This window comes from Garra rufa, unplaced genomic scaffold (genome assembly GCF_049309525.1).
Source record: "Garra rufa unplaced genomic scaffold, GarRuf1.0 hap1_unplaced_002, whole genome shotgun sequence".
In the NCBI taxonomy this organism is placed as follows: domain Eukaryota; kingdom Metazoa; phylum Chordata; class Actinopteri; order Cypriniformes; family Cyprinidae; genus Garra; species Garra rufa.
The window spans coordinates 9,009,378-9,016,877 of record NW_027394277.1 but is presented as its reverse complement, the minus strand read 5'-3'; the positions used below and the strand labels follow the sequence as shown (position 1 = coordinate 9,016,877).

At 39.8% G+C, this 7,500-nt stretch overlaps 8 non-coding genes and 1 pseudogene across 8 annotated transcripts; all 9 read left to right on the top strand.

The window, feature by feature from the left end:
• Positions 1-3,066: 3,066 nt before the first annotated feature.
• LOC141308272 (5S ribosomal RNA) lies at positions 3,067-3,185 on the top strand. The gene has a single exon (XR_012347194.1). It is a non-coding gene; the product is annotated as a 5S ribosomal RNA (ribosomal RNA).
• An 84-nt stretch (positions 3,186-3,269) lies between these two features.
• On the top strand, positions 3,270-3,388 carry LOC141308230 (5S ribosomal RNA). Its single transcript, XR_012347152.1, has one exon. It is a non-coding gene; the product is annotated as a 5S ribosomal RNA (ribosomal RNA).
• Positions 3,389-3,472: 84 nt separating this feature from the next.
• Positions 3,473-3,591, top strand: LOC141307657 (5S ribosomal RNA). Its single transcript, XR_012346608.1, has one exon. It is a non-coding gene; the product is annotated as a 5S ribosomal RNA (ribosomal RNA).
• Positions 3,592-4,423: 832 nt separating this feature from the next.
• LOC141308271 (5S ribosomal RNA) lies at positions 4,424-4,542 on the top strand. The gene has a single exon (XR_012347193.1). It is a non-coding gene; the product is annotated as a 5S ribosomal RNA (ribosomal RNA).
• An 84-nt stretch (positions 4,543-4,626) lies between these two features.
• Positions 4,627-4,735, top strand: LOC141307744 (5S ribosomal RNA; annotated as a pseudogene).
• Positions 4,736-4,819: 84 nt separating this feature from the next.
• Positions 4,820-4,938, top strand: LOC141306993 (5S ribosomal RNA). The gene has a single exon (XR_012345949.1). It is a non-coding gene; the product is annotated as a 5S ribosomal RNA (ribosomal RNA).
• Positions 4,939-5,688: 750 nt separating this feature from the next.
• LOC141306644 (5S ribosomal RNA) lies at positions 5,689-5,807 on the top strand. The gene has a single exon (XR_012345601.1). It is a non-coding gene; the product is annotated as a 5S ribosomal RNA (ribosomal RNA).
• Positions 5,808-5,891: 84 nt separating this feature from the next.
• LOC141308195 (5S ribosomal RNA) lies at positions 5,892-6,010 on the top strand. Its single transcript, XR_012347117.1, has one exon. It is a non-coding gene; the product is annotated as a 5S ribosomal RNA (ribosomal RNA).
• An 84-nt stretch (positions 6,011-6,094) lies between these two features.
• LOC141306992 (5S ribosomal RNA) lies at positions 6,095-6,213 on the top strand. Its single transcript, XR_012345948.1, has one exon. It is a non-coding gene; the product is annotated as a 5S ribosomal RNA (ribosomal RNA).
• Positions 6,214-7,500: the final 1,287 nt, after the last annotated feature.

The following is a 7,500-nucleotide window of genomic DNA, read 5'->3' as shown; positions in this document are numbered from 1 at the left end:
CTATTTATATAATATGCTGGCTTTTAGAAAGACGTGTTTTAGCGCTCTATTTATTACAATCATTTAAATGTATTATAGAGTTTTAAGTGTTTTACATGTTTTTTAGGCCATTTTATTACTCTTAACATTTTAAGTGTATGTGTCTTTCATAAATGGATGGTTGGCCTGTTATGTGACTAGACACATGACAGGAAGCAGGAAGTAGAACTGCATAAGAGAGCAGCATTACAAACAACGGACAGTCACCAAACTGTTGGATTGAGGAGTTGCTAATCTTAGAGCTCACCTTTCCATTCACCACCTGCAAACTTTGGATTAAACTTTCTGTTGATTGTACATGCACTGGTGGACACTCACGTTGGACTTATCAACACACTGGGATTCTTGGACTGTTTTAGGGTATGGACAAATGAACTGTATTCTTTTAACAGAGTTTACCTAGTTTTATCGTGTTGTTTTAAAGTCTTTTATGTGAACCTTGTAAATACACCAAATCTATTTAAACCAATCTTCTTTTATGTCTCATTCTTTTAACCACTAGTCATCTCTCACAGTTAAATCTGATCCCATTTTAGTCTTGTAACTCGGCTGATAAGGCCGATTGTTACACTTGGATGGGAGACCGCCAGGGAGTACCAGGTGCTGTAATCAGCCGAGTTACAAGACTAAAATGGGGTCAGATTTAACTGTGAGAGATGACTAGTGGTTAAAAGAAAGAGACATAAAAGAAGATTGGTTCAAATAGATTTCAGGTGCTGTAAGCTTTTGCCTTTTCTTCACTATTTATATAATATGCTGGTTTTTAGAAAGACGTGTTTTACCGCTCTATTTATTACAATCATTTAAATGTATTATAGAGTTTTAAGTGTTTTACATGTTTTTTAGGCCATTTTATTACTCTTAACATTTTAAGTGTATGTGTCTTTCATAAATGGATGGTTGGCCTGTCATGTGACTAGACACATGACAGGAAGCAGGAAGTAGAACTGCATAAGAGAGCAGCATTACAAACAACGGACAGTCACCAAACTGTTGGATTGAGGAGTTGCTAATCTTAGAGCTCACCTTTCCATTCACCACCTGCAAACTTTGGATTAAACTTTCTGTTGATTGTACATGCACTGGTGGACACTCACGTTGGACTTATCAACACACTGGGATTCTTGGACTGTTTTAGGGTTTGGACAAATGAACTGTATTCTTTTAACAGAGTTTACCTAGTTTTATCGTGTTGTTTTAAAGTCTTTTATGTGAACCTTGTAAATACACCAAATCTATTTGAACCAATCTTCTTTTGTCTCATTCTTTTAACCACTAGTCATCTCTCACAGTTAAATCTGACCCCATTTTAGTCTTGTAACTCGGCTGATAAGGCCGATTGTTACACTTGGATGGGAGACCGCCAGGGAGTACCAGGTGCTGTAATCAGCCGAGTTACAAGCCTAAAATGGGGTCAGATTTAACTGTGAGAGATGACTAGTGGTTAAAAGAAAGAGACATAAAAGAAGATTGGTTCAAATAGATTTCAGGTGCTGTAAGCTTTTGCCTTTTCTTCACTATTTATATAATATGCTGGTTTTTAGAAAGACGTGTTTTACCGCTCTATTTATTACAATCATTTAAATGTATTATAGTGTTTTAAGTGTTTTACATGTTTTTTAGGCCATTTTATTACTCTTAACATTTTAAGTGTATGTGTCTTTCATAAATGGATGGTTGGCCTGTCATGTGACTAGACACATGACAGGAAGCAGGAAGTAGAACTGCATAAGAGAGCAGCATTACAAACAACGGACAGTCACCAAACTGTTGGATTGAGGAGTTGCTAATCTTAGAGCTCACCTTTCCATTCACCACCTGCAAACTTTGGATTAAACTTTCTGTTGATTGTACATGCACTGGTGGACACTCACGTTGGACTTATCAACACACTGGGATTCTTGGACTTTTTTAGGGTTTGGACAAATGAACTGTATTCTTTTAACAGAGTTTACCTAGTTTTATCGTGTTGTTTTAAAGTCTTTTATGTGAACCTTGTAAATACACCAAATCTATTTGAAACAATCTTATTTTGTCTCATTATTTTAACCACTAGTCATCTCTCACAGTTAAATCTGACCCCATTTTAGTCTTGTAACTCAGCTGATAAGGCCGATTGTTACACTTGGATGGGAGACCGCCAGGGAGTACCAGGTGCTGTAATCAGCCGAGTTACAAGACTAAAATGGGGTCAGATTTAACTGTGAGAGATGACTAGTGGTTAAAAGAAAGAGACATAAAAGAAGATTGGTTCAAATAGATTTCAGGTGCTGTAAGCTTTTGCCTTTTCTTCACTATTTATATAATATGCTGGTTTTTAGAAAGACGTGTTTTACCGCTCTATTTATTACAATCATTTAAATGTATTATAGAGTTTTAAGTGTTTTACATGTTTTTTAGGCCATTTTATTACTCTTAACATTTTAAGTGTATGTGTATTTCATAAATGGATGGTTGGCCTGTCATGTGACTAGACACATGACAGGAAGCAGGAAGTAGAACTGCATAAGAGAGCAGCATTACAAACAACGGACAGTCACCAAACTGTTGGATTGAGGAGTTGCTAATCTTAGAGCTCACCTTTCCATTCACCACCTGCAAACTTTGGATTAAACTTTCTGTTGATTGTACATGCACTGGTGGACACTCACGTTGGACTTATCAACACACTGGGATTCTTGGACTGTTTTAGGGTTTGGACAAATGAACTGTATTCTTTTAACAGAGTTTACCTAGTTTTATCGTGTTGTTTTAAAGTCTTTTATGTGAACCTTATAAATACACCAAATCTATTTGAACCAATCTTCTTTTGTCTCATTATTTTAACCACTAGTCATCTCTCACAGTTAAATCTGACCCCATTTTAGTCTTGTAACTCGGCTGATAAGGCCGATTGTTACACTTGGATTGGAGACCGCCAGGAAATACCAGGTGCTGTAAGCTTTTGCCTTTTCTTCACTATTTATATAATATGCTGGCTTTTACGGAGGCTGATCTTTAAATAGCCCACTTTTTGGAGCAGCCATCGCTTATGGCCATACCGCGCTGAGAGCGCCCGATCTCGTCTGATCTCGGAAGCTAAGCAGCGTCGGGCCTGGTTAGTACTTGGGTGGGAGACCGCCTGGGAATACCAGGTGCTGTAAGCTTTTGCCTTTTCTTCACTATTTATATAATATGCTGGCTTTTACGGAGGCTGATCTTTAAATAGCCCACTTTTTGGAGCAACCCTCGCTTACGGCCATACCGCGCTGAGAGTGCCCGATCTCGTCTGATCTCGGAAGCTAAGCAGCGTCGGGCCTGGTTAGTACTTGGATGGGAGACCGCCTGGGAATACCAGGTGCTGTAAGCTTTTGCCTTTTCTTCACTATTTATATAATATGCTGGCTTTTACGGAGGCTGATCTTTAAATAGCCCACTTTTTGGAGCAATCCTCGCTTACGGCCATACCGCGCTGAGAGCGCCCGATCTCGTCTGATCTCGGAAGCTAAGCCGCGTGGGGCCTGGTTAGTACTTGGATGGGAGACCTGCTGGGAATACCAGTTGCTGTAAGCTTTTGCCTTTTCTTCACTATTTATATAATATGCTGGCTTTTACGGAGGCTGATCTTTAAATAGCCCACTTTTTGGAGCAATCCTCGCTTACGGCCATACACTATTTATATAATATGCTGGCTTTTAGAAAGACGTGTTTTAGCGCTCTATTTATTACAATCATTTAAATGTATTATAGAGTTTTAAGTGTTTTACATGTTTTTTAGGCCATTTTATTACTCTTAACATTTTAAGTGTATGTGTCTTTCATAAATGGATGGTTGGCCTGTTATGTGACTAGACACATGACAGGAAGCAAGAAGTAGAACTGCATAAGAGAGCAGCATTACAAACAACGGACAGTCACCAAACTGTTGGATTGAGGAGTTGCTAATCTTAGAGCTCACCTTTCCATTCACCACCTGCAAACTTTGGATTAAACTTTCTGTTGATTGTACATGCACTGGTGGACACTCACGTTGGACTTATCAACACACTGGGATTCTTGGACTGTTTTAGGGTTTGGACAAATGAACTGTATTCTTTTAACAGAGTTTACCTAGTTTTATCGTGTTGTTTTAAAGTCTTTTATGTGAACCTTGTAAATACACCAAATCTATTTGAACCAATCTTCTTTTGTCTCATTCTTTTAACCACTAGTCATCTCTCACAGTTAAATCTGACCCCATTTTAGTCTTGTAACTCGGCTGATAAGGCCGATTGTTACACTTGGATTGGAGACCGCCAGGAAATACCAGGTGCTGTAAGCTTTTGCCTTTTCTTCACTATTTATATAATATGCTGGCTTTTACGGAGGCTGATCTTTAAATAGCCCACTTTTTGGAGCAGCCATCGCTTATGGCCATACCGCGCTGAGAGCGCCCGATCTCGTCTGATCTCGGAAGCTAAGCAGCGTCGGGCCTGGTTAGTACTTGGGTGGGAGACCGCCTGGGAATACCAGGTGCTGTAAGCTTTTGCCTTTTCTTCACTATTTATATAATATGCTGGCTTTTACGGAGGCTGATCTTTAAATAGCCCACTTTTTGGAGCAACCCTCGCTTACGGCCATACCGCGCTGAGAGTGCCTGATCTCGGAAGCTAAGCAGCGTCGGGCCTGGTTAGTACTTGGATGGGAGACCGCCTGGGAATACCAGGTGCTGTAAGCTTTTGCCTTTTCTTCACTATTTATATAATATGCTGGCTTTTACAGAGGCTGATCTTTAAATAGCCCACTTTTTGGAGCAATCCTCGCTTACGGCCATACCGCGCTGAGAGCGCCCGATCTCGTCTGATCTCGGAAGCTAAGCCGCGTCGGGCCTGTTTAGTACTTGGATGGGAGACCGCCTGGGAATACCAGGTGCTGTAAGCTTTTGCCTTTTCTTCACTATTTATATAATATGCTGGCTTTTAGAAAGACGTGTTTTAGCGCTCTATTTATTACAATCATTTAAATGTATTATAGAGTTTTAAGTGTTTTACATGTTTTTTAGGCCATTTTATTACTCTTAACATTTTAAGTGTATGTGTCTTTCATAAATGGATGGTTAGCCTGTCATGTGACTAGACACATGACAGGAAGCAGGAAGTAGAACTGCATAAGAGAGCAGCATTACAAACAACGGACAGTCACCAAACTGTTGGATTGAGGAGTTGCTAATCTTAGAGCTCACCTTTCCATTCACCACCTGCAAACTTTGGATTAAACTTTCTGTTGATTGTACATGCACTGGTGGACACTCACGTTGGACTTATCAACACACTGGGATTCTTGGACTGTTTTAGGGTATGGACAAATGAACTGTATTCTTTTAACAGAGTTTACCTAGTTTTATCGTGTTGTTTTAAAGTCTTTTATGTGAACCTTGTAAATACACCAAATCTATTTAAACCAATCTTCTTTTATGTCTCATTCTTTTAACCACTAGTCATCTCTCACAGTTAAATCTGATCCCATTTTAGTCTTGTAACTCGGCTGATAAGGCTGATTGTTACACTTGGATGGGAGACCGCCAGGAAATACCAGGTGCTGTAAGCTTTTGCCTTTTCTTCACTATTTATATAATATGCTGGCTTTTACGGAGGCTGATCTTTAAATAGCCCACTTTTTGGAGCAGCCATCGCTTATGGCCATACTGCGCTGAGAGCGCCCGATCTCGTCTGATCTCGGAAGCTAAGCAGCGTCGGGCCTGGTTAGTACTTGGGTGGGAGACCGCCTGGGAATACCAGGTGCTGTAAGCTTTTGCCTTTTCTTCACTATTTATATAATATGCTGGCTTTTACGGAGGCTGATCTTTAAATAGCCCACTTTTTGGAGCAACCCTCGCTTACGGCCATACCGCGCTGAGAGCGCCCGATCTCGTCTGATCTCGGAAGCTAAGCAGCGTCGGGCCTGGTTAGTACTTGGTTGGGAGACCGCCTGGGAATACCAGGTGCTGTAAGCTTTTGCCTTTTCTTCACTATTTATATAATATGCTGGCTTTTACGGAGGCTGATCTTTAAATAGCCCACTTTTTGGAGCAATCCTCGCTTACGGCCATACCGCGCTGAGAGCGCCCGATCTCGTCTGATCTCGGAAGCTAAGCCGCGTCGGGCCTGTTTAGTACTTGGATGGGAGACCGCCTGGGAATACCAGGTGCTGTAAGCTTTTGCCTTTTCTTCACTATTTATATAATATGCTGGCTTTTAGAAAGACGTGTTTTAGCGCTCTATTTATTACAATCATTTAAATGTATTATAGAGTTTTAAGTGTTTTACATGTTTTTTAGGCCATTTTATTACTCTTAACATTTTAAGTGTATGTGTCTTTCATAAATGGATGGTTGGCCTGTCATGTGACTAGACACATGACAGGAAGCAGGAAGTAGAACTGCATAAGAGAGCAGCATTACAAACAACGGACAGTCACCAAACTGTTGGATTGAGGAGTTGCTAATCTTAGAGCTCACCTTTCCATTCACCACCTGCAAACTTTGGATTAAACTTTCTGTTGATTGTACATGCACTGGTGGACACTCACGTTGGACTTATCAACACACTGGGATTCTTGGACTGTTTTAGGGTTTGGACAAATGAACTGTATTCTTTTAACAGAGTTTACCTAGTTTTATCGTGTTGTTTTAAAGTCTTTTATGTGAACCTTGTAAATACACCAAATCTATTTGAACCAATCTTCTTTTGTCTCATTCTTTTAACCACTAGTCATCTCTCACAGTTAAATCTGACCCCATTTTAGTCTTGTAACTCGGCTGATAAGGCCGATTGTTACACTTGGATGGGAGACCGCCAGGGAGTACCAGGTGCTGTAATCAGCCGAGTTACAAGCCTAAAATGGGGTCAGATTTAACTGTGAGAGATGACTAGTGGTTAAAAGAAAGAGACATAAAAGAAGATTGGTTCAAATAGATTTCAGGTGCTGTAAGCTTTTGCCTTTTCTTCACTATTTATATAATATGCTGGTTTTTAGAAAGACGTGTTTTACCGCTCTATTTATTACAATCATTTAAATGTATTATAGTGTTTTAAGTGTTTTACATGTTTTTTAGGCCATTTTATTACTCTTAACATTTTAAGTGTATGTGTCTTTCATAAATGGATGGTTGGCCTGTCATGTGACTAGACACATGACAGGAAGCAGGAAGTAGAACTGCATAAGAGAGCAGCATTACAAACAACGGACAGTCACCAAACTGTTGGATTGAGGAGTTGCTAATCTTAGAGCTCACCTTTCCATTCACCACCTGCAAACTTTGGATTAAACTTTCTGTTGATTGTACATGCACTGGTGGACACTCACGTTGGACTTATCAACACACTGGGATTCTTGGACTTTTTTAGGGTTTGGACAAATTAACTGTATTCTTTTAACAGAGTTTACCTAGTTTTATCGTGTTGTTTTAAAGTCTTTTATGTGAACCTTGTAAATACACCAAAT